This window comes from Amborella trichopoda, chromosome 11 (genome assembly GCF_054954075.1).
Source record: "Amborella trichopoda isolate Santa Cruz 75 chromosome 11, AtrichopodaSantaCruz75HAP2 v2.0, whole genome shotgun sequence".
NCBI classification, from domain to species: domain Eukaryota; kingdom Viridiplantae; phylum Streptophyta; class Magnoliopsida; order Amborellales; family Amborellaceae; genus Amborella; species Amborella trichopoda.
Window position 1 is genome coordinate 41,062,090 of NC_142346.1, and position 13,813 is coordinate 41,075,902.

Here is a 13,813-nt window from a genome sequence, read left to right on the forward strand (position 1 = left end):
CAGGCAAGTCCCCAGCGGTCAAAACATTGTTAAAAAAAATAAAAAAAATACAAAAAAAAAACTACTAAAATATGAAAAACATATAAAGAATGATTAAAACAAAACACATTTAAACGAGGTTGAAAATTAATGAAAAAAGTGTATTTTAACCCATGTTATATTTTCCAAGGGCTATTTTAAAATTTTCTAAAAAAAATAGAAAAATATAAAAGTGAGTATTAATGACCAAAACAATTTTTAATCTTTATCATAATGTAAAGAATATTTAAAATGGATTATAAATCAAATTACTTATTTTTGAGAATTTATATACTTATTTTATTTATTTATTTAAAAATACCGATTGATCACCCTAACCGCCCAAAACCGAAATCGGATAGTGGCTGGTTCCGATCTAACTAGGCGATTAGCTGATAGATCTGGTAGCTGTTAGATCAGGTGATTTTACGAACAATAGGCGGGACACTATGCAACATGCAATATTTTTAGTAAGGGAACGAGACCACCTGTACCCAGGAAAAGCTGAGTGGCCCAAACATTTCTCCTTTTAACTTGTGAATGGGCAGGGGAGAGCGTAAAACTGTTCCTTGATAAATGGTCTAGCCAAACTGCACATAAGGTGTGTTCGGACGAATTGACTACTAATTAGAAAGTAGGGAAAATTAAAAAAACCCCTAAAAATAGCTTTCTTATCATTTTACGCCCCTTCAAAAGTTTCATTACTAACTTTTTTTTAAAACCTATATTTTCTAACAAATACCACCCCCCTCCCCCCCACCTAACAAAAGTTCTAAACCTATGACCATTTTACCGCTTCCTCTCGTCTCTCTTCCCTTTAACAAAAGTTTTAAGCCTATCTTTTGCATATACTCTCGTGTTCTCTCTCTACACCTCATGTTCTCTCTCTACACCATTTTTCTGCTCTCGTTCTCTTTCTTCACAGGACGACCAAGCACTATCTTCACCGGCTCTCTCTCTTCATTGCCGTCTTCCAAGCAGGCACCGTCTTCCACCGGCTCTCTCTCTGATGACAGGCTCTCCAACCCAGCTGTGACACCCTCAGCCGTGATATCCTGGTAAAAGGCACCCAGGTGCACCACCCAAACCAGTCTACAATTCCAGGGACGTTCTTCTCGGTGCGCAGGTGGAATGTCGTGTGAGTGAGAGAAGATGGAGTTTTGACGGCCGGGTCGCCACTCACAACGCAAAGCACCAGCTCGTCTCTCTCATTTCCCTGAAGAGAAGCTCTGAAGTGGTGCTCTCTCTTCCCTCTGGTGCTCTCTCTCTCTCTCTTCACGATTTACCCCTCAATTAGGCTTCCTCAAACCAGGCGAATTTGTGGAACTCGATTTTAGCTCTAAATCAGCCCACAGGTATGAAATCTGAGAAATAAAATTGATCATATGCATGCAATGAAGATTTTAATCTGAGTTTTTAAATTGATCAAGTAGTATAAATTTAATCCATGTGTTTCTGTTTCTCAATCTTGATTATACACTCGGTTGAGATTATCTAAAAGAATAGAGATTGGTTTGAATGTGTATATTTAGGGCTTGAATGTTTTCAATAGTGGTAAATTTTTGTTTGAAACTCTTTTCTTTTGTATAAAAAATTGAATGTGGTATATTTTGGGCTTGAATGTTTTTTATAGCTGTAAATTTTTTATTGAAACTGTATTCTTTGGTATAAAAAATTGAATGTGGTATATTTTGGGCTCGAATGTTTTTTATAGCTGTAAATTTTTTATTGAAACTGTTTTCTTTTGTATAAAAAATTGAATATGGTATATTTAGGGCATCAATAGTTTTTATAGTTGTAATTTTTATTTGAAACTATTTTCTTTTGTATAAAAAAATTGAATGTATAATATTTAGGCCTTGAATGTTTTTGGTAGTTGTAAATTTTTGTTTGAAACTGTTTTCTTTTGTATAAAAAATTTAATATGGTATATTTAGGGCTTGAATGTTATTGGTAGTTGTAAATTTTTATTTGAAACGGGTTTCTTTTGTATAAAATTTTTAATGTGGTATATTTAGGGCTTGAATGTTATTGTAAATTTTTGTTTGCAATTGTTTTCTTTTGTGTAAAAAATTGAAAGTGGTATATTTACGGCTTGAATGCTATTGATAGTTGTAAATTTTTGCTTGAAACTGTTTACTTTTGTATAAAAAACTGAATGTGGTATCTTTAGGGCATGAATGTGACATCTTAGCAAAGATGGGACTCATTGTGAAGTTAGATGTACAAAAAATTGCCTAGAAGAGAGTGCATGTTACAGGGAGAAGGTCGGGATTATAGAGTTGCTCTTTTTATAAAAAAACATAAAAAATAAAATAAAATCAGAGAGATTCTTTATTTTGTACTGGTTGGAATTGTGTTTCTTTTGTTGTCAATTATGATATGAATAATCCATCATATTATTTTTGTTAACTTTAGTTCATTAAAAAATAAAATTATGTGTAGCTCTTGTTATTTATAGGTTATATATCCCCAACAATATGCATACCTCCTGTTAAAATTTAATTGTAGCTCTTTGAAAAAAATCTAATAGCTTGCTAAACTTCCGCAAGTTTAAGTCTAGCATTAAGATTGTGTAATGCAATGTATAGAGTGTAAATTTTTACAAATATTGTGCAGGACAAAAGAAAATGGGTGATTACAGATTGAGTTATTGTATTTTTGGTGGAGAACTCCGAACAAGTGTCGATAGGACTTTAGATTATATTGGTGGTGATGCATGTAAATTTATGATTAACAGTAGTACTAGGTTAGACGACATGCGAAAATACGTAGCAGAGCGGTTCTCACTTGACATCCACTTAATATCTTTGAGATAATTTGTCCCGAGAAACAAAAGATTTATTGTGAACCTCTGCAATGATGACGATATTTTTAGGATGTTGAATTTCCATGAAGGTGAGAATGAAGTTCTTGTCTATGTATTTGATGGAAGTGAACATAGGGATGGAAGTATTTCATATAATACTATGACAGTCGAAGAGGTCAGACCCCGACAATCTTCTAATGTTTTAATCTCAATCTCCGAACAAAGCATTGCATCAAGGTTGCTTAGTACATGGGAGAATGCACTTTCTAAGATAGGACAACAATTTGAATCTTTAGAAGATTTTCAAGAAGCCCTTAGCAAGTTTGCTATAGCAAACCATTTCACATATCATTTTATTAAAAATGAGGGGTATCGCGTAAGGGAAAAATGCAATGGTGAAGGATGTAAATTGGAGATATATGCTGGGAAGCTTGGCAAGATGAATGTTTTCATAATCAAAACATGGATAAGAGATCACTCATGCAATATTGGGACAAGCAATGCTGTACAGAGAAGAGCTTCACAAAAATTTGTTGTATCATTAATCAAGGATAAATTAAGGGACACTACACATTACAAGGCTAGAGAAATCATGAGTGATTTGTTTCAAGATTATGAGTTAGAATTATCCTATTGGAAGGCTTGGCGAGGAAAAGAAACGGTCATCAAAGACATACATGGTTCGCAAGAAGATGCATACAACCAGTTACTAGCATATGTAAACCGTGTGATGGAGACAAATCCTGGTAGTTATGCGACAGGACAAGTATCGCCAGATGATAGATTTCGTCGATTGTTTTTAACTTTTTTAAGGGTCAATACATGGCTTCAAAAATGAATGTCGTCTACTTATATTTCTCGATGGGACATCATTGAAGGCACGATATCTTGGGACTCTACTTGCTGCCAACTCACTCGATGGGGAAGGACAAATGTTTCCTGTTGCATTCACAATTGTGGATGCCGAAAATACAGATAATTGGTTATGGTTTATGAAATCGTTAAAGGTTGCTATTGGGACGGATCGTGAAATTACTTTTTTATCAGATAGACACCCTAGTCTAGTTGATACTGTTTGTCAAGTCTTTGAAAATGTCCATCATGCCTTTTGTGAGCATCATTTAGTGATAAATTTTAGGAAAGAAGCAAAACACATACCTAATAATGTTAAGAAGGCAATTGTATGTGCCTTTATCAGCGCATGTAGTGCTTTTATCAGTGCATGTAGAGCATATAGACATCAAAAGTATTTTGATAAGATGATGGAAATTAGATCGCTTTCTGTGAGCGTCATTTAGCGGAGAATTTTAGGAAAGAAGCAAAATACATACCTAATGATGTTAAGAAGGCAATTGTATGTGCCTTTATCCGTGCTCGTAGAGCATATAGACATCAAGAGTATTTTGATAAGATGATGGACATTAAATCACTTTATGAGGACGTATCCTAGTGGTTCATGGAAGTCTCACCAAACCGTTGGGCCACATCACAGTTCAAGCATAATCGATATCACCAAGTAACAACTAATGTGGCTGAGTCATATAACAAGTGGATTCTAGAAGCACGAGATATGTCAATTTTCCAGTGCGTTGATTTGAATTAATGGTCACTCGCAGCTTGAAAGCTAAAATTTGGACTACAACACTTACCCCAAAGGCACAAAACGAATTAAAAAATGTCATAAAACAATCCCTTTCCATGAGAATCATTGTGGCATCAAATGGAGCAGTTTATGAAGCTAGAGGTGATTGCATAAATTACAAGGTAAATATTATTTCACGAGAATGTGAATGCCCGGGTTGGCAAATAGCAGGTTTGCCTTGCAAGCATGCTTGTAAAGCCCTTCAAGTAATGAATAGGGATCCTGCTGACTATTGTTAGGAATATTTTACAGTTGCGAAATTTTGGGAACCATATTCCATAGCTATCATGCCAGTTACTTTGATCAACTTGTCTAGGCATAGTTTACGTAGACAACTTCATCCGGAGGGAGTAATAGTACTTCCACCTCGCTCAAGGTGCCCTCCTGGCCGACCTAAAAAGAAGCACATCGAGTCACAGGAAGTACCAGTGCGACTTATTCAATGTAGTCAGTGCAAAGGAACTAGTCATAATAGGCAACTTGTAAAGAACCCACTTGAAGTTGTACAAATGTAAATTTTGCAGCCCTTTTATTTTGACTTCTCTTTTTAATGTGATTGTTGTTATTGTACTTATAGTTGTGTTTATTTTGATTAAAGAAACATACTTTATTTTTATTTTTTTTTCTTTGTGATGTGATTGCTGTTATTTTACTTGTAGTTGTGTTTATTTTGGTTAAAGAAGCACACTTTATTTACATTTTCTTTTCTTTGTAATGTGATTGTTGTTATTGTACTTGTAGTTGTACAAATGTAAATTTTGTAGCTCTTTCATTTTGACTTCTCTTTTTAACGTGATTGTTGTTATTATACTTGTAGTTGTATTTATTTTTGGTTAAGAAGCACACTTTATTTACATTTTCTTTTCTTTGTAATATGATTGCTGTTATTGTACTTGTAGTTGTACAAATGTAAATTTTGCAGGCCTTTCATTTTAACTTCTCTTTTTAATTTGATTATTGTTATTGTACTTGTGTAAGTCTAAATTTTGTAGTTGTAGTTATTTTGGCCAATTCATATGTTGTGCACATGCAAACTCTAATAATATAAATAGATAATAGTGAAGCAAGACCTAGAACTGTCAAGTGGAACAAGGGGCACATCCACTTCCTCCGATCAAAAGGAAAAAGTATGATACTCAATTTACTTTAGTTCATGATTTACATTAATTAGATAATTATTATATTGTTAATAATTATTGACATATTTTATTGAATCCATTTCAGAAGAAAGACAATTTTCGTATTGATGAATCAACTAAGACCCTGGGGAAATGGGAGCTGGATCCACGACAGGTAGCTTTGGTTAGAAAAACCAATTTGATCTCCTTGAAAAATATAGGGGTCACACATATCGATTGCAGTCTACTGATGACCTTTATTGGAAAGTGGTGTAAGTGACTAATACCGCACGGTTAACTGTTGCTGAGATGACTCCAACCCTGTACGATGTGTGGCACATATTACAGATACCTGTGATAGGCAAGCCTATAACATGCATAAGACCTAAAGACTACAAGGCTTTCATCATGGAGTATTAGGGAGATTGCCCTAATAGTGATAAGTTGAGCCGACTAAAACATACTTGGTTGATGACGAAATTTGAGCAACTACAGAAAAAACCTACCAAATTAAAATTGCTTCAACACACTAGAGCTTATCTCCTGTATTTAGTCGACACAACTATATTTGCTAATGCATCTCAAGGATCAACGCTGACAAGTTACCTGCAACTGTACTGAGATCTAGATGAGGCAGTAGAGTATGTATGGGGTGCAGCAACGCTTACATTCTTGTATCGTTCCTTATCTAAGGTTGTGGATGGGGATATACATTTTAGTGGGTCAACAACACTACTACAAGAATCTTGTATCGTTCATTAATTTTTATAGTCAATATTGAGATATTTACAATTCCTTGGGCTTCAAAGTAATTGTTTCTTGCTATATTTTTACATCCTAGATATTTCTTTTGCAGTGTTGGATCTATGAGTATATTCCAGCTCTGGGCAGCAAGCCTACAACTATCACTATAGAAATGCCTAGAGCTTACAAATGGAAGAAACAACCACGTAGGAACGACCCATTAACAACATTTGATGACATCTCAATTGACACGATTTGTTATTTGCTAGTGTATTTATGTAATTATAGATAAATACAAATACAAATAAGTTATTATTGCGTTTTGCTTTTGTTGTAGGTGACTTGGCAACTTTATGAGGAGTACAGTCCACAAGATACACTAAGTAAAGAAAACGTGTTGCAACAGTCATAGTTGACATATTTCAACATTGCAGAGTTCTATATGCCTGATCATGTATTGCGGCAATTTGGGATGATGCAAGCTATTCCTGTTGGGTTACCCAAGTGGGATAGGAGGGAAAAGGTCGGCTTACATCCCAAAAGTTGGATTGACAAGTTGAGTGCCGAGATAAGCGACTAGCATCAACAAGACGCAATATTGTCAAAGCAGACGTAGATAAATATGGTGGAATGCGTACAAATGAATATATGAGCTGGTACAATATGTTCACCCATAGATATAAAAATACTTCAGTATGCCCCCCTTACAGTCTCAATCAAATTATAGAAATACTCCCTGTGCCCCTCCTTGCAATCATAATCCCATTTATCTCCCCTCGCAGACCATCATAACGAGAGGACATTAATATATTATGTAATTTGTGTATTTTCTTTTTTATTGACTTAATATGCATATAAAATAATTTTTGATTTTGTTTTTCATTTTCTACCTGTATCGATTAACTTGTATAGAGATACTACAAGCTGCACTTAGGGGTGAAGTATTAGCAGGTGAATTAAGACATTACGTATAAGCAGCACATGATTTGTTGTTGCAAAATAGTCCTATGGAGACAAATGCCGAGGAGAGGGTGGAGGGAGATGGTGAAAATGAGCGCGAAGAGAGAGATGATGGAGATGATGAAAGCGAGAGTGAGGAGAGAGATGATGGAGATGAGGAAAACGAGATTGAGGAGGGAGATGAGGAAACGAGACTGAGGAAGGAGATGAGGAAAACGAGATTGAGGAGGGAGATGAGGAAAGCAAGACCGAAGAGGGAGATGAAAAGAGTACACAAAACAGAAATGACAATAGCAGAAGCCTGCAAATTCAAGATGTGTCAGACTTACAGGAGGAATCAAGGCAGCATGCAAGATCACAAAGAGATGGAGATATTCAAGCAAGATGTACAGGGAAAAGGTATTACAAGTTGGCTAAAAAAATGGTTGAGGTGAAGGAAAATTCAGTTGTATCTTTCAATTAATATGTATTTTTGTACTTTGAAGTAGCCAGCTAAATAAATGTCTCATTGTAATAGTTTTTGTACTTTGAAGCTACTCTATCAAGTAACTAGCTAATGAAATGTCCCATTATAATAGTTTTTGTACTTTGAAAGTGGCTTGTGTATGTCATCTGAGGACAAACATTGAAATCACAAGGATTTTTGTATTTTAAAGTGGTATCAGAGTATGTGCATCTACAATGTTTTTGTACTTTGAAATGACTTGTGTTCTTAAGTGGCATGTCTTCTTCTTGCCATCAAACATTGAAATTATATATATATGTCTTCTTTTTAGAATCTGAAGCGGCATATGAGGACAAACATTGAAATCACAGGGATATATGTATGTGCATCTACAATGTATCATAAATCACATACAATTCATGAAAATCTCTGCGGTCCGGTGATATATTGGGGCACTACGGCGATCATGAGGGGCACTCCAACACCTAAAATGCACGGTCCGACGATCACTAGGAGAAGGCCAGCACTTTAAAGGAGCAGTCCAGCGCAATGTTGGGTCAGTTCGGTAATTATTTGGGCAATCCGACATCTGGTCAATTGAAAGTCCGACGATCCTATAAGGGCAGTCCGGCATTAAGGGCCTTCAGTCCGACGAATTGTTAAGTCAATTCGGTGATTGAGCTCACTAGAAAATCCAATCTGACAATTGCAAGGGGTAGTCCGGCGATTTTCTCTATCAGTTCGAAAATTTATGGGGGCAGTCCGGCGATTAGATCAATGGAACACTACTCCAGTAATGCGATAAGGTCGGTCCGGCGTTTAAGGGCACCAGTCCGGAGTTTTGGCTGGTCGTTCCGCTGTTTATGCTCATTAGAATTTCCTGTCCGGTGATTTTGATGACCGTTCCGACATTTAGGGCATTCGGTCCGGTGTTGTCTTTGTTCATTCCGGTGTTTGATCTCACTGGAAAAACCAGTCCGGCATTCTGTGGACCAGTCCAGCGTTTTGTTTGGTCAGTCCGGCAAAGAACAGTGCAATCCGGTGTTAGAGTCACTGGAACTACCCGTTCCGGCGTAATGAGGGGCAGTCCCGCATTTTGGGACGTTCGTCTAGCATTTGTTTATCTTAGTCCGGCATTGCTCATTCCAGTGAATTTGTGGGTCAATCCGGCGATTGATGTCACTATAACTGCCCCAGTCCGGCGTTGTGATGAACCAGACCGGCACTATATGGGGTCCAATCGGGCATATTGGTAGGGTAGTCTGGTGTTTTCTTCACTGGAACTGCCCCAATCTGGCATTATGAGGAGCAGTCCGACTCTTGGGCATGCTAGTCTAGCTTTTTTGTATTACAGTTCGACGTTGTGCAATCTGGCAGTTTTTTGGGGTAGTCCGATGTTTCATGTCACTGGAACTGCCCCAATCTGGCGTTTTTACGTGCAGTGCGGCATTTGGTGGAGTAGTCCGGCGTTTGTTTATTGCGGTCCTGTTATAAGTTTAATTGGACGCAAAATAATTTTTTGAGGTACGGGAAAGGTATATTCGGCCAAAAAAAAGCTACTTTTTGTGTCGGGGGGGTTAGTGTTAGAAAAGCTGGGTTTTTAAAAAGGTTAGTGAGAAAAATTAACTTGGGGTTTAAGTTGATAGAAGACTTGATTTTGGAGGGGTTTTTATAATTTTCCCTAGAAAGTAAGTATATTTTCTTAGAAAACAGTCACTGAACATAAGGGTGGCAACTGGCCGAGCCCTTGTCCCCATAGGGCTGACTAGGCCTTGGCCCTTTTAGGGCCTGGCTGGGCAAAAAACAAATGGAAAGAAAATAAATAAAAAACAAGAAAAAAGAGGGCCGGGCCATGCCGTGTTGAAGTACGCAAGCATTGGCCCTAGCCCAACCCTCGGGCCACAGTTCGTGGCTTGGGGTCACAGTTCGTGGGCTGGGCCCCTGCTGCATAGCCAGCCCTAAATAAACACTTGAGTGAGATGTTTAGTCCACTTTTGCCTACTCCTAAGTAAGCCCCATTTTTTTGACCCTGTTTGCTTCAAAACACTGTTTTCGCTACCAAAGTTACCAAAAAAAACATGTTTTGACTTGGTTCTTAAATAAAAGTACTCGAAAGACCACTACTAAAGAATAAGTGGTCAGTCCAAACACTCCGCAATGGTGTTCTCAAGATCCTCGACACTACGTGGGCTATGCCCTTCCCTACCCTACAAATGTCATCTATCTACCTTATGTTTAGGCAACTTCAGCTTCGTTTGTTCAAAACGATCGCTGACCCTCTTCCACCTAATACGTGCTTCTCCTTTGCCCTCTAAGAAACCTACAACAATAAATCTTGCAAGTTTCTCTTTCCCATTTGTTACTTTATCTTGGATTAGCTTATAAATATAAAGGGAAATGTTTTTATACTTCTCCTAGTGTATGGAAGCTATATACTTTTCTATCCAACCATTCAATTTAGATTTCTATCCAACCATTCAATTTAGATTAAGTGAGTCACTGATCGTTTTAGATTTGGCACCTCATAGTATTTTATTTTTAGTTTTTTTTCTACAAATTATATGAATACAAAGGTTGGTACGTGCCATCAACTCAATGGGGGTGCACCTAAAAATTATATAATAACTAAAATACCCCTGAAACATTCAATGGAATTTTGATCTTTTTTTAGAATATTATTTTTATTTTTTTTGCAGGTGCAAGTTTAAAAGAGGAGTGGATTCCCAAAATTTGGTATCAAAATATTTTGTAGAAAAAAATTAAAAATAAAATAGTGCAAAGGTGTGATATTGTGATTGGGGTCATCTCAGCCATCCATTCAGAATAGACGGTTGGATAAGGGGAAATATATAAATTTTATACGGTAGGGGAAGTATAGAAAGCTTGCCTAAGAACCATAGTTGCATGCCTTGTATGAGTGTTTGTTTATATGTTCATGAGCTAGAAGGTCTTAATGCATGTCCAATAACAAGGGGTATTTTCATCATTGTGTTATTTTTAAGGGGCTACAACAATGTTTTAAAACATGGATTGTCCTTCTATTAGACTACTCTCGATCGGCAAAATCAGTACTCAGGCAAAAATAAAAATTACAATAAAAAAAAGAAAAAAAAATTGTATAGAGCCATCTTTCCTATGTCTCTTCGGTGATTTGAATTTTAAACCATCAAAGAAAAAAAAAAAAAAAAAGTTAAAAAAAAGAAAGAAGAAGAAGAAAAAGGAACATAGAGATACTAGGTGCCAATTCCCAATTCCGGGATGGAATCTGCCCGGTTATCCTCCAACCCCAATCTGAATCAATGATTTTTAAAGCCCTATGCTACATTAAAAATCACTCTTGTGAAAAAAAATACTGTGTGAGAGGCTTAAGGAAAGGTGAATAGGAAATAAAAATCTCGGGCGGTGCATATCATTGGCAACCCTAGGCCACAAGCTACAGCTATATGTTTCTATAAAGGGATCTGTGCGCACAATTGGTGCAAATTTGTGGTTTATAAAATTGAATGAGGTTCATTAACCCCTAGATTTTATGCAAAATCAAGGTATTTTTGAGTGTCTGTGGTTAGTGGTCCAACAAAATATGGAGTTTTGCTTGTGGGATATAATCTTGTATTTTGAGTTTTCATCTCACTCACAAAATGGGTGTGTTTTTTGAGTGCATCTGCACCTAATTGGGTTTAAAAAATGGCACCTAAAAGGACCTCTCAACCACAAATTGCCCCTTGCTTAAAATGCCTCCCAAACAGCACCAAAACCTGGTATGTGGTGACTTCCAGACAAGCCCATATGAAAGGAACTCTTTGTCTTCGATAAATTGTATGGGTGGGTCCGGGTACGGGTCTATGTGTTGGACCAGGCAGGTTGAATCCAGTTCCAAATGACTTGGACCTGACCTGTATCGGGTGCGGGTGTAGGTCCGGCTTGAACTCTATTGGGTCGGGGTCAATATATAAATATGAATTATATAACTGTATAAGTCAAACAATATTGACTCTATATTATTAGCATGAGACTATTTATCTTTGTTACAAGGAGGTCACAACTAGCGAGTACTCCTAGCCATTTAATTGGATGGCTTGGGGTATATCACAAACTTGAAAAAAATTCTTTTTAAACTTTGAATCTAGACAAAGACACACTCACAACTATTCGATTTAAAATCTAATGGACAAAAACGATTGTGATATCCTTGTATTAATAGAAAATAGTCTCGTTGTTAGGGGTGGCAATGGACCTATATTCGACCCGGACCCACCAGGTATACCTGACACGGGTCCGGGTGTGGGTCCAATATTTGGACCTGGCGAGTCAGGTCCCGGTCCAGTTGGACCAGTCTCGTACCCGTAAACCTTTGGAAATAAAATACTTCAAGCCCTATTCGTTTTGGTGTATTAAGGATCGTATATAATAAGAACTCGTAGTCATTTTTAGCTATTGAACGACAAATCGGACGACTTGAAATCTATTGGCGTGTGATTATGACCTTGTTGTGAATAAGTATATGATAATAAGAAAAAAGGGTAAAAAGAAAAGAAAAGAAAAAGGTCATAGTGAGGGTGGCAATGGACCCGGCCAGACCTGGGACCCACGGGTACGGGTATCAAGTCCAACGTATTGGACCTGATGGGTCAGGTCTGGGTCCAAAACTTAGACCCAAATACTATTCGCATTTGGGTCCGAGTCCAGTCGGACCCGACCCGTTGCCACTCGTACTCGTTGTATACTTTTCCACATTATAAAATACATGAAATATATATTTTTTATTTCTAAACATGGATCCGACCTGGGTCTAGCTCCAAGTTAGACCTATTTAGGTTTGAGTCGACCTAGACCTGGCCTGACCCGTTGCCACCCCTAATAAATTGCTTAAATGAGAACCCCAAAATGTGAGGCGAAACTTCCACTTGTGGCCATCGCAGGCCAATCGAGAACGAGACTGATTAGGGTTTGAATGTCGGAGAGTGGCCTATAAGCGTCCCAAAAGGAAGTCTACAATTAGCTTGAACCTAATTTCCTAGAACTCAAATAATTGTTAAGATATCACCACTTTGGGAATAATTGTGGTCTGGGGAAGTTTGATCTTTCTTGGGGGTGGTAATGGATCCGGACCCGGATCCGATGACCAGACCCCACCTGGATCCGGGTATGGGTCTAAAAATTGGATCCTGTGGGTTGGGTCTGTGTCCAAATATTGGACCCGAACTTAATCCGTGGGTCCAATTGGGTTCAGGTCCAGTCAGCTCCAGTTCGGGTTTGGACCCGTTGCAACCCCTATTCTTTCTCTGTTTGGGGTTAATTACGTACCAATTGGACTCTCCACATTGGAAAATTAAGTGGGAAAAAGACTACGTTCTTCCAAAATAAATATGACTAAACTGAAAAAGGTATTTTGATAGTTTTCAAATTCTGGTTTTGATATTTGGGCTTGTCAAGGTGCTCAAGCACTGTTCTATGGTCGGCTAAAATCAATAAAGCTTCAACAGCTTATACTCTATCATCTGCTAATTAGCTAGTTGGAAAAAACACATAGTTATATCTGATCATCAAATTCTAAATTGGTTTTTACTTTGTGTGACCAATTTATTTTTTCGCAGCACCCGTTCAATAATATACTGTCATGGCTACCATTTAAACAATTCGTGACATTTCCGAGTGAATGCCACAAAAATTTAGAGAAAATCAGCTGTTCTTTGATCTTGATAGGCTAAAGATTTCTCTCCCATTTCTGTCATAGCTCAAGTTAGGTGACTGCTGTCCATATTCAAGACACTTGCAAATTCTTCACCATTATTACGATGCTCGTATGCGTCTGGAGCTCGATTTACTATTCCTTCTAAATTTTCAGTCCAAAGATAATCAATCCTCTGTGTCTTGTGATAAAGTTCTTACTTTTCTTATGTGCTTTTTTGCATGAAAAAGTGTCCTCTCATTATCCCCTATTTACCACCATTAAGTAATACACGTGTTTCCAGAGGCTAGCACCACTGAGCAACTGAAAGTATCAGGAAATTCAACATGTAGGAGGACTCCGAAGTCCTTATTTATTTATTGATATCTAATTCACAAGCAATTTCGTT

General features: G+C 37.4%; 1 long non-coding RNA gene across 2 annotated transcripts; it reads left to right on the plus strand.

Moving 5' to 3' along the window:
- Positions 1–574: 574 nt before the first annotated feature.
- On the plus strand, positions 575–7,199 carry LOC148779909 (uncharacterized). 2 transcript variants are annotated; one of them, XR_016044803.1, is made up of 5 exons: positions 810–1,373; positions 5,522–5,596; positions 5,694–5,762; positions 6,444–6,537; positions 6,669–7,199. It is a non-coding gene; the product is annotated as an uncharacterized LOC148779909 (long non-coding RNA). The 2 variants fall into 2 exon arrangements; XR_016044804.1 differs by lacking the exons at positions 5,522–5,596; positions 5,694–5,762; positions 6,444–6,537 and having other exon boundaries at positions 575–1,373.
- The last annotated feature ends 6,614 nt before the right edge of the window (positions 7,200–13,813 follow it).